At 39.9% G+C, this 17695-nt stretch overlaps 1 protein-coding gene across 5 annotated transcripts in view; it reads right to left on the bottom strand.

Moving 5' to 3' along the window:
- The window catches only part of lemd3 (LEM domain containing 3), a 50331-nt gene that overhangs the window by 30964 nt on the left and 1672 nt on the right, over positions 1-17695 (bottom strand). The window lies entirely within an intron of this gene.

The following is a 17695-nucleotide window of genomic DNA, read 5'->3' as shown; positions in this document are numbered from 1 at the left end:
CAAATAGCTATATGACAGTGGGAGTCAAGGTCCATCAAAAAAAGGGCAATTCATCCAGCTCAAGGGAGTGATTTGACATCACTATATCCAAGATGTCTGCAATGGTCAAATTATAACAGCGGTACATCAGAGGGGAATATAGCTAAACTGTGATCACAGAACCTGCAAGTTTTTTTTAACCTGCTTATAATGCATGAGGAGAAGGTATTGAACAAGACAAATATACTTGCAACATTAATATTAAGAGTTGGCGACAGAGCAATAAGAACACCTTAATTGCTGAAAAATGAGCATGAGCAGCAAATGAAATTGACAATCTTGTGATGTGCTACTGACTGACACTTATTGTGGAACTGTCAGAAGATACTAAACAGAATAACATGCCCATTACCACATTTATCCCAGAAATTCTCCAACAGAAGTATCCCAATTTGCTGGAAATCAATATAACAGAGTTCCATTCCCAAATCCAGCTGTGGTTAAACAAGTAACATGCAATATTAATTGCCTACGTGTTTATGGAGCATGGTGAAAAAGTCAGCCATTTGTTGGCACATCATATTTAGCAACAAAAGGTAAATAATCCATTCAGATATCAAAAATTCCCAATGACATGGTTTAAAGGTGAATAATCAAAGCCAATAAGACAGACAGAATAAAGCATAAATTAGATGACTGGATCAATGCTTTTTGTTGCATTGCAATAGTCTAGAGGTAATAAAGGCTTGAAGGAGGGTTTCAGTAGGTGAGCAGGGTGAAGTCAGGCAACGTTACAGGTAGAAATAGGTGGTCTTAGTGATGGCATGAATAAGTGGTTGGAGATCATCTTGGGGTCAATAAAGGTTGTAAACAATCTCATTTAGTCTTAAGCAGTTGCCAGGGTGTCAGTGCTTAGGGAATGGAATTTGCAGCAGGGACCAAAAATAATGGCTTTAGTCTTCCCAATATTTAATTAGAGGAAATCTTTGCTCATCCAGTACTGGATGTTGGATAAGCAGTCTGATTTAACAACAGTGGAGTCTCTGACAGGTGGTGGTGAGGTACAGCTCATCTGCGTACATGTGGAAACTAACACTGTGCTTTTGGTTGGTGTTGCTGAGAGGCAGCATTTAGATGAGAAATAGGAAGGGGCCAAGAGTAGGTTCTTGGGGTGGAGGGGGGGGGGAGCAGGAGGAATAGCTAGTGCAAGTGATACTCTATGATAAGAATAGAACCAGGAGAAAGCAGTCCCACCCAGGTAGACAACAGTGGACAGGTTGTAGGAGAATGGTGTTGTTAGCCACACCACAGGTTGCAGGCAGGTCGAGAAGGATGAGAAGAGATAGCTAACCTTTGTACCTTTGTCATAGTCACATAGGATGCCATTTGCAACTTTAAGAACTTGACAGGAACGGAAACCAGATTGGAAGGATACAATCACAAGAATTCCCAGAAGATGGGCAAATTTGGAAGTGACAACACATTCAAGGATTTGAGACAGGAAAGGGGAGGTTGGTGGGACGGTTGCTTGAATCAAGAGTTGTTTTTTTAAGAGGACGGGAGATGAAGCCTTAAGGGAAAGAACTGTTAACAATATCGGCTACCATGGGGACCAGGGGCAGTTGGGTGATGAGCAGTTTTTTGGGTCAAAGGAGGTGGTCAGTATCATGGACAAGATGAGTTCAGAGAGTGCTTGGGCAGGGTGGGGAGAGAGACAGGAAGGAAAGTGTGTGTTCAAGGCAAAGGCAGGGGGCGATCTTTTCAGGAAGTTGTTCTGGTGGGAGGGTGTGGCAGAGACAGCTGATCATATGGTCTCAATGTTAGTGACAAGGAACTCCATGAGCTCCTCACATTTGTTGGAGGAAAGGGTGGAGGAGACAGGGGAGGGGTTTAAGACAGCAGCAGAGAAAAGCAGCCATCAATTATCCAAGAATCGCAAGCAGTTTTAACAGACGAGAGCAGATCATCCAGATCTGGCGGTGGATGACCAAACTAGTCATCTTCCTTACCCTTTCAAGTCGGCATCCCTTCACAGAATCTTTACAGTGCAGATGGAGGCCATTTGGACCATCAAGTCTGCTCTGGCTCTCTGAAAGAGCATTCTACCTAGTCCCATTGGGTTTAAGGGAGTGGAGATGTGGGTTGTACCAGAAGAATTTCCAGGGTGAGAGAAAGTAATGGGTTTATTGAGGACTGGGGCATCAAAGGTGGAGGAGAGGATGTAGTTGAGCCTATCAGCAGCTGCAGAAGTGCTGTGGTAAACAGAGGGACAAAGGTTAGATGACTGGGGTTTTAAAGTGCAGTTGGGGGATTTTATTTCCCTTAGAGGTGCATATAGAAGGAAATAGGCTTGGATTAGGATTAGATTCCTGCAATAAGAAGGTTGATCAGAGGTGAGATTGAGTTGGATGGGCCTTCATTCTCTGCAGTTTAAAGAATATGGGGTGATCTCATTAAAACATAGAATTTTGAGAGATCTTAACAGGATAGATGCTGAGGTGTTTCCCCTGGTTGGTAGGTCTAGAATTAGGGGTTATAATCTCAGGATTAGGGGGTCAGGTATTTGTGACTGAGGTGAGGAGAAATTTCTTCACTCAAAAGGTTGCGAATCTTTGGAATTCTCTACCCCAGAGGCTGTGGATGCTCGCTGAATACATTCCAGGTGTTGTTCGATTGATTCCCTTGGTGTCAAAAAAATGTAAGAATATTGGATGAGCAGGAAAGTGGAGTTGAGGTAGCAGGGCAGCCATGATCTTATGAATGGCAGTGCAGGTTGTAGGGGCCAAATAGCCTATTTCTACTTCCAATTTTTACAGTATGCTCTTGTACATTACTGCTTAAGCTAGTGCTCCCATCTTAGGATAGAAGCATAGGAGGCCATTCAGCCCGCTCTGTCTATGCCACCCTTCTGGAAGAGTTATCCAATTAGTCCTACTTTCTGACCTTTCCCCATAGCCTGGCAATATTTACTTTTCAAATATATACCCAATTCCCTTTATACAAAAAAAAGTTATTTTACTCGTGAATGTGATTCTGCTATGTCAGCCTGGACTCAGATGGTAGCACTCGCACCTCCGAGTCAGAAGGTTGTGGATGCATATCCCATTCCAGGAACAGGAGCATAATAATCAAAGCTGACATTCTAGTGCAGTATGGCGTGAGTGCTGCACTATTGGAAGGACAGTCTTTTGGATGAAACGTTAAATGTCTGCTCTCTCAGATAGGCATGAAGATCCCATGGCAATATTACAAAGAGAAAGAAATTTATTCCCAAGTGCCCTAGCCAATATTTATTCCTCAATCAACATCACTGGAAAAAACAGATTATCTGGTCATCATCACATTGCTGTTTGTGGGAGTTTGCTGCCTGCAAATTAGCTGATTTCCTATATTATAACCGTGATGACACTTTAAAAGTGTTTTACTGGCTCTAAAGGTGCTAGGGAAGTCCTGAAGTCATAAAAATACAAGTCTACAGAAATACAAGTCTTGATTTCACTGTGAGATTGCAATTCCTGTGCCAAATTAGGGACAGTTTTGTGCTGTGACTATGAGTAACTGGATGAAGGCCACCCAAATGCATACCATATAGGATCTTATAGCCAATTGACAGAAACTTTTCTTCCATCGGTCTATGTCTAGCTTTCACTTCAAATTGCCGAGCTGAAAAGTTAGTGTCTGTGCCATAACATTCCTTTGAAAACTAGAGTGCTGGACCTCCCACTAGAGGTTTAGTACATTACTTTTTCTTCACAAGACTCACTAGAGTCAACGGGGCGGGGGGTGTGCATGGAAATCAGGTATTTGCCAACCAGTATCCTGCATTATCTCGTCTAAAAATTGGCCAGGTACAACACCCTCATGGTTGAATCAGTCGCCAGCGTGCAAAGTTCACAAATCAATAACAACCACACACAAGATACAGAAAAGCAAATTGCACTAGTGCATATCCATCCTAGCAAGTACTCTCCTGAATACATTATAGGGAGGGAAACAGCCTAAATAAATAAAACCCAAAACAGATAACCCACTTGAACTATACAGACTTGAATTTATAGAGCACTTTTCATAATCATTAGATATCGCAAAGAGCTTTACAGCTAATGAAGTACTTTTGAAGTAGGAAATGCAGCAGCCAATTTTGCACACAACAATCTCACAAATAGCAAGTGATAATATCCAGATAATCTGTTTTTGCGATGTTAATCGAGGAATAACTCCCTTATTCTTCTTCAAAATGGTGCCATGGGATTTTTTACATCCAACCAAGCAGAAGGGGCCTCTGTTTAACATCTCTTCTGAAAGACAGCACTTCCAACAGTGTAGCACTCCCTCAGTGCTGCACTAGAGTGTCAGCCTTGACCTTTGTGCCCAAGCCTTGAAGTGGGACTTGAACCAGGAACCTTGTGGAAGTTCCCTCTCATTAGAATTATCCAGGAAGCTTCAAATGGTCTACAAATCCTCTACATTGGAGAGACCAAACGCAAACTGGGCGACCGTTTTGCGGAACACCTGCGGTCTGTCCGCAAGAAAGACCCAAACCTCCCTGTCGCTTGCCATTTTAACACTCCACCCGGTTCTCTTGCCAACATGTCTGTCCTTGGCTTGCTGCATTGTTCCAGTGAAGCCCAACGCAAACTGGAGGAACAGCACCTCATCTTCCGACTAGGCACTTTACAGCCTTCTGGGCTGAATATTGAATTCAACAACTTTAGATCTTAAACTCCCCCCCCCCCCCTTTTTTTTCAATAATTTATATAGATTCTTCTTTCCCCACCTATTTCCATTATTTTTAAATCTAAACTAAAACCTTGTTAGCCTTTCCACCCCACTAGAGCTGTACTTTGAATATCCTGTCTTCCATTCTTAATTAGCACTTTTCTCAGACAAATGTCACCACCTTCGACACCTTTTTGACCCTTTTGTCTGTGACATCTTTTGATTATCTGCTCATTTCCACAATCACCACACCCTCAATGTGTCTCTCTCTCCCCCCCCCCCCCCCCCCCCCCCGCCACCCCACCTTAAACCAATTTATATTTCTCCCTTCTTCTAACTATGCTTCAGTTCTGCCGAAGGGCCATGAAGGCTTGAAACGTTAACTGATTTCTTCTCCGCCGATGCTGCCAGACCTGCTGAGTTTTTCCAGGTAATTCTGTTTTTGTTTTGGATTTCCAGCATCCGCAGTAGCTTTTAGCTTCAAATCTTGCCTGGTTTTCCTTAACCTTAACAAATAAGCTCATCCACATACAATGGGGACATTTGACTGGATCACACCACTCCTTCAAAATTAAAACAAGTACAGCAGTAAACAAGCTGGAAAGAGTATGTGTGGACCTAAATGGGAAACTTGATAAGGCTGCAAAAAAATGTAGGTTCGGACAACCAACATAAATTTACAATCTGAACAAATTGACTAAATAACTCAAATTTTCACATGTTTTTAATATTTGCAACTTTTATTTAAAATAGGGTAGCTTTGGAAATAGAAAGCCAACATTTTATTCCCAAGCATTATCCAATATTTTGAATTACTTAGTAATTTAATCAACTGGTTATGGCTTCAACAGCACTGTCAGCATTTTCTCCAACCTGATCATAAGTTTAGAAACTTACACTCTGGCCAAGATTTTCTAATTGGGTTACCATTGGCATCACAAGCAGAAAAACTGGACCTACTCATCCAATGTGAAACTTCTGTACAAGAACATATATAGAATCCTGTGGCAACTATTTGTAACTATTACTAACAGTAATAAATTCCATCTTTGTGGAATGTTGATTAACAGACACATTTTGCAGTCTGATCTCCAATAGATAACAGAGAAAATAAATCACCAGATCACGACAAGGAACAAGAAAGGGAAATTGAACACTGCAAAGGGCTTCCTCTCAGACCCTGTTTCCAACTGAAAGAGGAAGTCTTGTACTTATTGTCCTGGATTAGCATCAAAATTGAAACATTCACAGGCTCTAACGTAACCAAGAAGTGAAGTTCAGCTAAGAAAGAACACTCATTTCCTTTCACCTCAGAACATTCAAAGCACTTCACAGCCAATTAATTACTTTTTGAAGTGCAATTACTGTTGCTTTGCAGCAGAGACACTCAATGGTCAATCCTACTCCGCCAACAGACACAGAATGGCCCCACAAACATTGAGATAAACAACCCGTTAACATGGTTATGTTGGTCAAGGAAGGAACTTGGAGTTGGATAAAAACTCGTCAATGTAGGTGTTAAGTGTGTGATGGTAAGCTGGAAAATGAATTTAGTGCTTAGATCCCTCCTACTTTGAATCTAATTCATTTATGTAGATTAAAAATGCAAGCAAGTTAGTGGCAATTGAGAAGAAAAACTTAAGAGGGGTGGGGGGAGAGAATGAACAATCCAGTCTCATTAGCAAGTAATGGGGTGGGAAATGATACTGTGACAACTTAGAACAGAGAAAGCCAAGTGGAGTTTTAATGGAGGTTTTTTAAATCCTTTATGATTTTAACGGAATGAATAGAGGAAGATTATCTCTTCTATTTTGGAAGTCAGTGAAGACAGGGTGCCAACTTAAAACTGTCACAAAGAGTAAGGAGAATTTAGGAGAAAGGTCTTTCTACAGACAGCTTTTGGGAAAATGGAATGCTTTGCACAGGAAGAATTTGAGGCACCTTTTTACAGATAACTAAGTGAAACAGAGAAAGATACAAGAATTTGGGAGAGTATAGGGACAGTAGGGTTTCTCCAGCAAAAAGCCTTCTGTCTTCCATGCTGTAATTTTTTTGGAACTATAGAAGGCCTTAGATAAAATGTTCAAATTGGCAGATCCATCAGTAACAGATGAGGTGTGTAAGTGGAAGGCATGCTTACTCAATTCACAAACCTGAACTATAAAGAGAGAGTGGAAAAGATCACAGAACTATGGATGCAGCAGAAATCAACAAAATTGTTATAACACAAAATGTGTTAATCAGTCCGAGTAGTGTTGATGAATAGTGCTCCAAGTCAAGGGACTTGACTACTGTCTTCAAATCTGGTCACTGAGGCACAAAAGAAACAAAAAGCCTTGGGAGGTAGAACCACAATGAGACTGATCCATAGTATCAGAGAGCTGAGTCACAAGGAAAGGTTAGGAAAATTCAGACTCATGAATCTTGAAAGGAAGCATAATGAATGAGGATCCGACTGAACTATCCAAAATATTAAGAAATCATGCATTTTTTCTTGAACTTCAAGTTACAGTATTATTTCTGAAAGAGAAAACATAACATTGCAAAAAAAAATAGTTTAGGGTTGATATGAAAAATTGCTTCTTGCAAGTAGTACTTAATACCTGGAACGGTGGAGATAAGTTCTGGAATTATTCAAGAAACAGCTGGATGCTATGATTTTGGGAGGGTGTGGGGAAAGAAGTGTTTTTCCAGAATCACCCAAGCTGAGCAAAAATAATGATCAAGTCTAATCCAATGAGGTTCAGAGGAGGAAGAGCACCAGCATATCACTAAATGAAGATGAGAGGATATTAAGCCAAGGCAGGTGGATGGAGTTGAGATATTGATTAGCCATAATCTCACCAAATGACAGAGTAAGGTCAGCTGCTGAATTACCTACTTCTATTCCTAAAAGAAATCTGGATCATGGAGGAGGAAAACACTAACATGAACTTGGCTGGTGGCGTGATGGGGGAGTTGTAATAACTCTAGTGTAAACGAAATGCGAGTTGAGCGTTAGAAAAGGCTCTATGAACAAGGAACAGAGGGAAAAGTTAAGAGTTACAGAACAAACTAACTTTCAATATAAATTAAATCAACAGATTTGGCATCAGTGTAATGATAACACCTCAATTTCCCCACAAGGATAAAAAGACTTGCAATCTTCCAGTGCCCATAAATCCAACAATGAATTACCCCAACTGTGCATCTTCCATTTTGACAACACCTAAGCATACCGAACAGAAAAAATAGCAAGTTCTTTGATGGAGTTGCAGAGAGGGTTGATGTTTTAAGTATGGATTTTTAAAAAAGTATTTTGAAGAGTAGCATGTTATAGAATTGCTAGCAAAATTAAAGCCCATGGGATTAAAAGGACAGTTACAGTGTGGATATTAATTGGCTAAGGGACAGAAAGCAAAGTAGTTGTAAATGGTGGTTTTGCAGATTGGAGGAAAGTAAAGCGGTGTTCCCCTGGGGTCAGAATTTGGACCATTGTGGTTTCTAATGTATATTAATGACCTGGAGTTAGGCATGCAGGGTATAATTTCAAATATGGCACATGACCCAAAACTCAAATGATAAGGTGGATAATAACAGATTGTTGAAATGGGAAGATACTTGGCATGAAATTTAATGTAAATGAGTGAAGTGATACATTTTGGTAGGAATATTGAGAGGCAATATAAACTAAACAGTAATTTTAAAAGGATGCAGAACCAGACAGACCTGGGGGGTGTAGGTAAAAAAAATGAGGGTAGCAGGACCAGTTTGGAAGGCTTTAAAAATAGACATATGGGATCCTTAAGCTTTATTAGTAGAGGAATATAGTACAAAAGCAAGGAAATGATGCTAAACCTTTATAATACACTAGTAAAGTCTCAACTGGAATATTCACAGAATTGTTACAGTGCAGGAGGCTGCTTTTTGGCCTTTCATGTCTGCACCGGCTCTCTGAATGAGCAACTCACTTAGTGCCATTCTCCTGCCTTCTCTCTGTAACCTGAACATTCTTCTTCTTCAAATAACGATCTAATTCTGAATGCCTTGATTAAACCTGCTTCCACCACACTCTTATGTAGTGCATTCCAGACCTTATCCATTCGCTGCGTGAAAATGTTATTCCTCATGCTGCTTTTGCAAATTACTTTAAATCTGTGCCCTTTCATTCTTGACCCTTTCCAGAGTGGGAACAGTTTATCCCTATCTACTCTGTCCAGGCTCCTCATGATTTTTAATACCTCTATCAAATCTCCTCAGCCTTCTTTTCTCTAAGGAAAACAGTCCTAACTTCTCCAATCTATCTTCATAACTGAAGTTCCTCATCCCTGGATCCATTTTCATGAATCCTTTCTGCACTCTCTCCAATGCCTCACATCCTTTCTAAAGTGCAGTGCCCAGAACTGAGCACAATACTCCAGCTGAAGCCAAATTAGCGTCTTATACAAGTTCAACATAACCTCCTTGCTCTTTTACTATATGCCCCTATTTATAAAGCCTAGGATACTGTATGCTTTACTAACCGGTCAACCTGTCTTGCCACCTGCAATGACTTATGCACATATACACTCAGGTCCCTCTGCTCCTGCACCCTACTTTAGAGTTGTACCCTTTATTTTATATTGTCTCTCCATATTCTTCCTAGCAAAATGAATCACTTTTCATTTCTCCACAATAAACTTCCTCTGCCACCTGTCTGCCCATTCCACCAATTTGCCTGCATCCTTTTGAAGTTCTATACCATCTTCCTCACAGTTCACGATGCCCCCAAGTTTCATATCATAAACTATGCTTTGTACACCAGTCTAGATCATTAACGTATATCAGGAAAAGCAAGGGCCCAACACTGATCCCTAGGGAACTCCACTACAAACCTTCCTATAGCCTGAAAAATATCCATTAACCACCACTCACTGCTTTCTATCACTCAGCCAATTACATATCCATATTGCTACTTTCCCTTTTATACCATAAGCTATAATTTTGCTCATACGTCTCTTGTGTGGCATTGTATCAAATGCCTTCTGGAAGTCCATGTACACCACATCAACAGCATTGCCTCATCAACCCTCTGTTGCCTCTTCAAAACACTGCAGTAAGTCAGTTAAACATGATTTTCCCTTAAGAAATCCATGTAGGCTTTCCTTAGTTAACCCTCATTTGTAAATGTGACTATTAATTTTGTCCCTAATTATTGTTTCTAGGATTTTAATCAATGCTGGGCACAACACTATAAACACTTTAGGAAGGTTGTCAAGGCCTTAGAGAGGGTACAGAAGAGATTTAAAGGCACGAGGGCTGACGAACTTCGGTTATGTGGAGAAACGAGAATTATTCTCCTTAGAACAGAGAAGGTTCAGATTTGATAGAGGTGTTCAATATTATCAATGGATTTGATCATTTCTCTTCACTCATTTACTATATTTCCAGCAAAGGGATAATAACCAGAGGACATAAGGTGACTGGCAAAGAACTAGAGGCGACATGAGGAAACTTTTAAAAAAAACTCAGCAAGTTGTTGTAATCTGGAATGTATTGTTTGAAAGGGTAGTGGAAACACATTCAATAAATAGGAATTTTCAAAAGGGAATTGGTTACAACTTATATTCATATAGTGCCATAATGTAATGAAGGTGCGTCACAAAAGCATAATAACACAAAGTATGACATCAAGCCACAGAAGGAGATATCAGGTCAGGTGACCAAAAGCTTGGTCTAAGACAAAGGAGGAAAGTCAGGTGGAGGGGCAGAGAAGTATAGGGAGGGTTTTCCATAGCTTGGGCGTAGGCAACTGAAGGCACAGCTATCAGTGGTGCAGTGATTAAAATCGGGGATGCTCAAAATTAGATGAGTCCAGATATCTTGGAGGGTTGTGGAGCTGAAGGGTATTATAGAGATAGGGAGGGCCAAGGCCATGGAGGGATTGAAAACTAAGATGAGAATTTTAAAATCAAGGCATCAAGAGAAAAAAAACGTGCAGGGTTGTGGGGAAACAGCAAGGCAGTGGGACTAGGTGGATAGCTCTACCAAAGAGCCAGCACAGGCACGATGGGCTGAAAGCTCCCTTCTATGCTGAATCATGATTCATTGCAGTGATAAACATAGCTTCAGAAAAAGGGGAATGTGGTATGATTTCCTTTACAGCATCCCTAAACAACTGTAATCTGATTTTGTACAATAAATTTACTAGGACAAGTTTAGAACAAAAAAGATATTCGAAATTATGCCAGTGAAATGTGCAATGTTAAACTGCAACACTTTATGATCTGGTCACTGTGGTAGCAGCTTCTCTTCAAGGGAAAAAGGAAGTAGGTAAGAGACTGAAGAGTGAGCAATCTCTCTGGGTGGTTTTAAAGGGATCCTTTGTCTAGACTCATTGGCGACAGGAAAGGAAGAACTCCGATAAAAAACCACACCTGTACTGGGCATGTGCGTACTGTAACAGATGTAGAATACTATGAAGCCTAATATTAACCTTTTCCATCTAAAGATGAGGCGAGTTGTGTACATTATGCAACAGTGGAACATTCCTGAACAAACTTATCATAGCCAAAATATATTTCACCATGATATAACAACTCAAGTCAGGAAAATATTTAAATTATAAAAACATTCTTCACTAAATTAATCATGCACAGAAACTCTTGAAACCCAAGAAGTTCCTTGACTAACAAAGTGAATAAAGGAGTATCCTCAACAATTTCAGGAATTATAGAAAGCAGGCTATACCAGTGATCCCTTACGGGACAACTCTATGCATCAAGAGCAAGTATTAAAACTATACCTATTTCAACATAGTCACAAAGTGAATTACATCAGTGATGAGTGAGTGATAGCTCAAAGTTAGACACATCAGTATATTAGTATTGCATACACAGCCTGTCTATACTGTACTGCAAAATGCGTCTCAAAATAAAATTGTTTAATGCAGTTGTTTAAACCCTTTGAAGCCAAGATGTTACAAAGCCTTGCGGCAATTCACTTTAGCTACAGAAATATTTTCAAGTATAGCTAACTTTACAATCCTAAAATCCAATAACAAAGATCTTACATTTGTGTAAAATGTTTTATAACCACAGGACATTCCAAAACACTTCAAAAGTAATTCACTGCCTATGAAATATGGTTAATGCTACTTTGTACGCAATTGCAGCAGACAAATTACGTACAACGCTCTAGAAACAGCAATGAGATGTATTTCCACTACTGCTGCTGCTCAAGAGATGAATGATAGGCCAGGCCATTGGCAGAACTTTCTATTGCTCAGCCTCATGGCATATGGTTCAGCATAGGTTAAAAAACAAAATAGTGGAATTGACAATAGTGGTTATTTTTAAACAGGTACAAATGACTGGGAATATTTTACATCCAACAAAATATGGGGTGTAATTTTATTTACTCACCCAACAAACATCTCAAACAGTTCAGCACTCCCTTAGTTCCACACTGTAGTGTCAGTCTAGATATGTTTAAAATGCAGGTGGAACCAGAAAGTATTTTACTCAGAGAAAGTTGCACAAAATTAAGCTGAAACAAGGCTTCAACCCCGCTTCCTGATATCAATTCTATTTTTCCTAGAGAGAACTAGCATTTTATAATGCCCTTTAAAAAATATAGTACTAAAACTGTATGTACTTTATTATGCTAATGCACTTATGAAATCCACAAAAAATCAACTTGTTCATGCTACAACCAAAACTTCTATAACCATTGGGTCTCAAGTGTACAACTCAAAATACTCAAAGCACACCCAATTTCATAAGTTTAAAACTTTTAATTGTACTCTTGTTTCACAGTTCACATGAATGGAGTATAAACTTTTCTCATGCGCATTCTGCCTAAAATCTCAGTGAAATGATTGATATGATAGAAAACAAGAAAATCCAGATGCCAGAATGCATTGTCATGTAATCATGTCAAAAATTAGTAGGAACAATCAATTCTCAGTAAGCTTTTCAATACTTCTTGTATAAATTACATGCCTGGCCTTGAATGTCAGAATATCACACCAAGCTATTTCAAGGATATATAACTTCACACACACACAAACTCTCACCCACTCATCCAACATGGTACACAGAATAGCTCCTTACTCAGGTTTAGCACTTTTTGTCAATCGAAGCCCTTATGGTGGGCTAGAGGTCACTTTACCATCATACAGGGAATTTCTATTAAATATAACCTGCAGTCAATTTTAAGTATGCTAGTCAAAATTTCCAATTAATTACAAAAGATATTGGATTGACGATGACACTGAAACATGAAAAGAATTAATTTGCAACTAATAACCTAATAAATTCAAGAGTATTCAGCTAATTTTCAATATCATAAATTGGATATTCAATTATTGCTTTGCATTTACTTTTTCTACTCTTTGCTTACCAATAAACTATTGTAGCAGTCTACTGTGCCTATGTATTAGGAAAATAATGTGCAAATTTAATCTAAACTATTTACTTCAAATGGCTACTTTCCCAATTAGTCAATCCTGTCTTATTATACTCTATATTAGCCCATATAGCATTAAATTTTATTGAAAATAGATCATTACAAAATACATATACTGCAAAGAACATAGTTATCAAAATGGAATCCCAACAAAGTTCATCTTCTGCTAGAATGGCTCATCATAACAAGCATTCACAGGATCAACGTTAGGAGAGGTCCACAACGCCACGTAGTACTGCCAGACACCTGGAGGCATTTCAACAACTTTCGCCAACACTGCTCAATTAGATATCGGTATTACTCGTCAATGAACAAAAAAAAGACTTGCATTTATATACAGCCATTCACAACCTCTAGGTTTCTCAAGGAACTTTGCAATCAATGAATGACTTTTACGTATAGTCATTATTGCAATGTAGGAAATCAGAAGACAATTTGCACAAAGCAATTCCGACAAATGGCAATGAGATAATGACCAGGTAATCTTTTTTCAAGCAATTTTGGCAGAAGGATAACTATTCGCCAGGGCACGGGGCAAAACTCCAGTATTCTTCTTCAAATAACCCCAAAGATCAGATCAGGGCCTTAGTTTAACAACTTATCTGAAAGATTTTAGGGTTCTATACATAGAACAATATTCCTGCTAAGCAGTGCACGTGAACAGCCTGGAAGGTATCGTGCAGACACTGTTCCGGGTTGAATACCATATATGTGCAGCCACGCAAAAGAATTTAAAAGGTACCAAACATTGAAAAAACTGGCCGCGCAGAACAAAAACGTTACAGGGGATATTGACAGAGTGAGAGAAATTGCAGAGCGTAGGGCATTTGCAACTGAAATGGCTGCACAGAACAAATATGTTACAGGGAATATTGACAGAGTGAGAGAAATTGCAGAACGTAGGGCATTCGCAACTGAAGGCAAAGTCACCAATGGCTGAGTGATTAAAATTGGAGATGCTCAAGAGGCCAGAATTAGACAGGCGAAGTTATCCAAGGGTTGATAACGGACATGGAGGAGCAAGGCCCTGGAGGGATCTGAAAGTAAGTATAAGAATTTAAAAATTGAAACATTGCTTAACCCTGGGTTAATGTAGGTCAGCGAACACAGGAGTGATGGGTGAATGAGAGTTGGTGTGAATTAGGATACGAGCAGTTTTCAGTGATCAGAAGTTTATGCAGGGGAGAACATGAAAGGCTGGTCAGGAGTCCATTGGAATAGTCAAGTCTCGAGATAACAAAGACATGGATGAGGGGTTTAGCAGATGACCGGAGGCTGGTTTGGTGCAGGGCAATGTTAGAGATGGAAATAGGCAGCCTTAGTGATGCTATGGATATGCAGTCAGATGCTCACCTCCAAGTTAAATATGAACAGTCTGGTTCAGCATCAGACAGTGAAATGGATGGAGTCGGTCATTAGGGGTGGATTTTGTGGCAGGGATTCAAAACAATGGCTTTGCTTTTCCCAATATTTAGTAAGAGGAAATTTCTGCTCACCCAGTACTGGCTGTCAGACAAGCAGTCTGATCATTTAAAGACAATGGTGGGGTCAAGAGAGAGGTGGGAGTGAGGTGGAGCTGGGTGATTACCTCATACCAGTTCTATTATGTTTTGAAGCCATTCTATTCTCATGACAGGTATTGGATGAGACTAATAAAATATCACCTTTTAAGAGTTGCCTGATCTTCCACTAAAATGGCAGGAGAAACAGATGCAGTAACACAAAACTGGCAAGGGCAACTTGGAAGTATAAAGTGACAAGTCAGAGGTAGAAGGAGAAATGGGAAAAAAGAGAGTTAACTGGATTATTTTGTCTCCTCCTGTTATGAAAATGCAATTATATCAATTCCAGGGCTCAAGCACTGCCTTTTGTTATTGTGCCACTTAGGATTTCTAATTACGTCAACACCTCGATGGAACTGTTACTTTTGTCTGTGGAGTGGGGGTAGGGAGAGAGTGAGAATGGGGGGGGGGGAAAGAGGAGAAAGAGTGGAAATACCATCTTGTTCATTCAACATTTTGGGTATACTAGCAACCTCCCTTCGGCACTGTCAAAAACAACCCATTTATATTTTGCTTTTAATTTAGGAGAACAAGAGAGTAAACAGACAAAACATGACACCAAACCAAAGGAAGAAATATTAGATCTGGCTTGATTAAAGATGTAGGTTTTATGAAGGATCCCAAAGGAGCAAAGATGGGTGGAGAGGCAGAGTAGTACAGGGAGGAAATTTCAGAGCTTCTAGACAGCTGAAAGCATTGTTGCCAATAATGGGGTGAAGGGAGTAAGGGATGTATAAAAAGCCAGGAGTTGAGTTCTTGGAGAGTTAGAAACTACAAAGTTACAGAGAAGCAAAGCCACGACTGGGTTTGAATAATATTTCAAAATAGAGGTTGAGGTGAACCGGGACCAACATAAATCAGTGAGGAATGGAGTGATTGGTGAGCAAGACTAGGTATGGGGTAGGATAAAATAATTGGGAATTTATGAACGAAAGAATATGGAAGGTGGAAGATGGAAGGCCAGTCAAGAAAGCACTGGAATCCCAGACTCTTGCGGTATTCATATGGGTTTTACCAACAGATGTTGAGGCAGAGGCGGAGACACAGCGTGTTACAGAGGCGGACATAGGCAGTCTTTGTGATTCTAAAGATATGGGTTGGAAGCTAGGATTAAGCCAGGGTAAAGTGGAAGGTCGAGGTTTCAAACAGTCTGGCTCTGCCAGAGACAGCAACCAAGGGGGAGATGGAATCAGTAACTGGAGGACAGATTTGTGGCAAGGGCCAAAGACAAGCAACCTGACAACACAGGCAGTGTAAGGATCAATAGCATTGGTGATAAATAGAGCTGGGTGTCATCAGGGTGAGTGGAACCTGATGTCACAGCCAGGAGCTGCTATCAAAACAAATTTTAATGGTGCTCACCTTATTTATGTATAAATGTTATGAGATTTCAAGGGCGGAGAAGATAGTGATTAAATACCAGATACAAACTTTGTTCCCTTGCCATCAATTCCATCCTTCACCCTGTCAATTGCCTGAAGCTGAATTAAACTGTTTGCAACCTTGATGTTATACCCGGCTCCAAGACGAGCTTCTAACTACAAATCCACCTATCAAGATACATCAAGTCCACCTATTTCCACCTCCATAACACGACACGATTCCAGGTCTGCCTCTACGTATCTGCTAAAACCCTTTTTTTACCTCTAGACTTGACTATTCTAACACTCCTGGCTGGTTTCCCTCGTTCTACCCTCTAAAACTGGGGTCATTCAAAACTCTCCCGCGTTCTAATGCACACCAACTCCCGTTCACCCAACTTCCCTTTGCCTGCTGACCTACATTGGCTCCTAGTTGAGCAACGCTTCAATTTTAAAATTCTCATCCTAGTTTTCAAATCCCTCCATGGTCACCGCTTCCTAGCCCTTTTATCTCCTCCAGCCATATTCTGGCCTCCTAAACAATCCCAAGTTTAATCATTCCACCAATAGTGGTTGTGCCTTCAGCTGCCAAGGCTCTCCGTGCTGGAATTCCCTCCCTAAATCTCTCTGTTTAACTTCTCTTTCCTCCTTTAAGATGCTTCTTAAAACCTACTTCTTTGGCCAAGCTTTTGGTCTTTCTGGGTCTGGGTTAATTTTTTATATAAAAGCAAAAAACTGCAGATGCTGGAAATCCAAAACAAAAACAAAAATACCTGGAAAAACTCAGCAGGTCTGGCAGCATCTGTGGAGAGAAGCACAGCCAACGTTTTGAGTCCGCATGACTCTTCAATAAGCACTTTAGGAAGTTGTGTTACTTTAAAGGTTTTATATACATACACACACACACATACACACAAGCTGTAAACCAAAAATTGCATAGCCTTGTGAAATTGGAATTTCGCTTTTAGCTTCCCTGTTTTATTTTAAAGGATTTTGCTGTATTTGCCTGTTAACCTAGTCATAGAAGTCAAATCTTGGCATTACAAGTCTAAATTCAGTTAATGATGTGATAAGCATTAATAACTCATCAAACTCTGGCACCAAAAATTAACTATTACATATGTGGTGTCTCATTCCTTCAGATTTTGAACCTTTTGGGGAGATTTTTTTTTAAATAAATGTTATTTTTCTTTTCCTTCTCAATGCACCAGCACTGACATTGAATTCACACTGATAAATGCAAAATACTGCGGATGCTGGAAACCTGAAACAAAAACAGGAAATGTTGGAAAAACTCAGCAGGTCTAACAGCACCTGTGGAGAGAGAGACAGTTATCATTTTGAATCCGTATGACTGAAGAGTCATACGGACTCGAAACGTTAACTGTCTTTCTCTCCACAGATACTGTTGGACCTGCTGAGTTTTTCCAGCATTTTCTGTTTTTGTTACTGAATTCATCCTCTTTGAGTCACAGCTCATCCTCTCTTTATTTCCCAATCCTCAAATTATATTGGTTGAGATGTATTTGTTATCCTGTTCACTTGGGTCCCAGGCAGCCTGTTACCCCTCACTACACCTTTATCAGCTTACGTTTCCAAAAAATTTGTGGGCAAAACTTTGATCAGTCCTGCTAGAGAGTGTAGTTT

Source organism: Cetorhinus maximus, chromosome 22 (assembly GCF_964194155.1).
Source record: "Cetorhinus maximus chromosome 22, sCetMax3.hap1.1, whole genome shotgun sequence".
In the NCBI taxonomy this organism is placed as follows: Eukaryota; Metazoa; Chordata; class Chondrichthyes; order Lamniformes; family Cetorhinidae; genus Cetorhinus; species Cetorhinus maximus.
The sequence above is the reverse complement of the archived record's forward strand: the minus strand, read 5'-3'. Positions and strand labels throughout refer to the sequence as shown.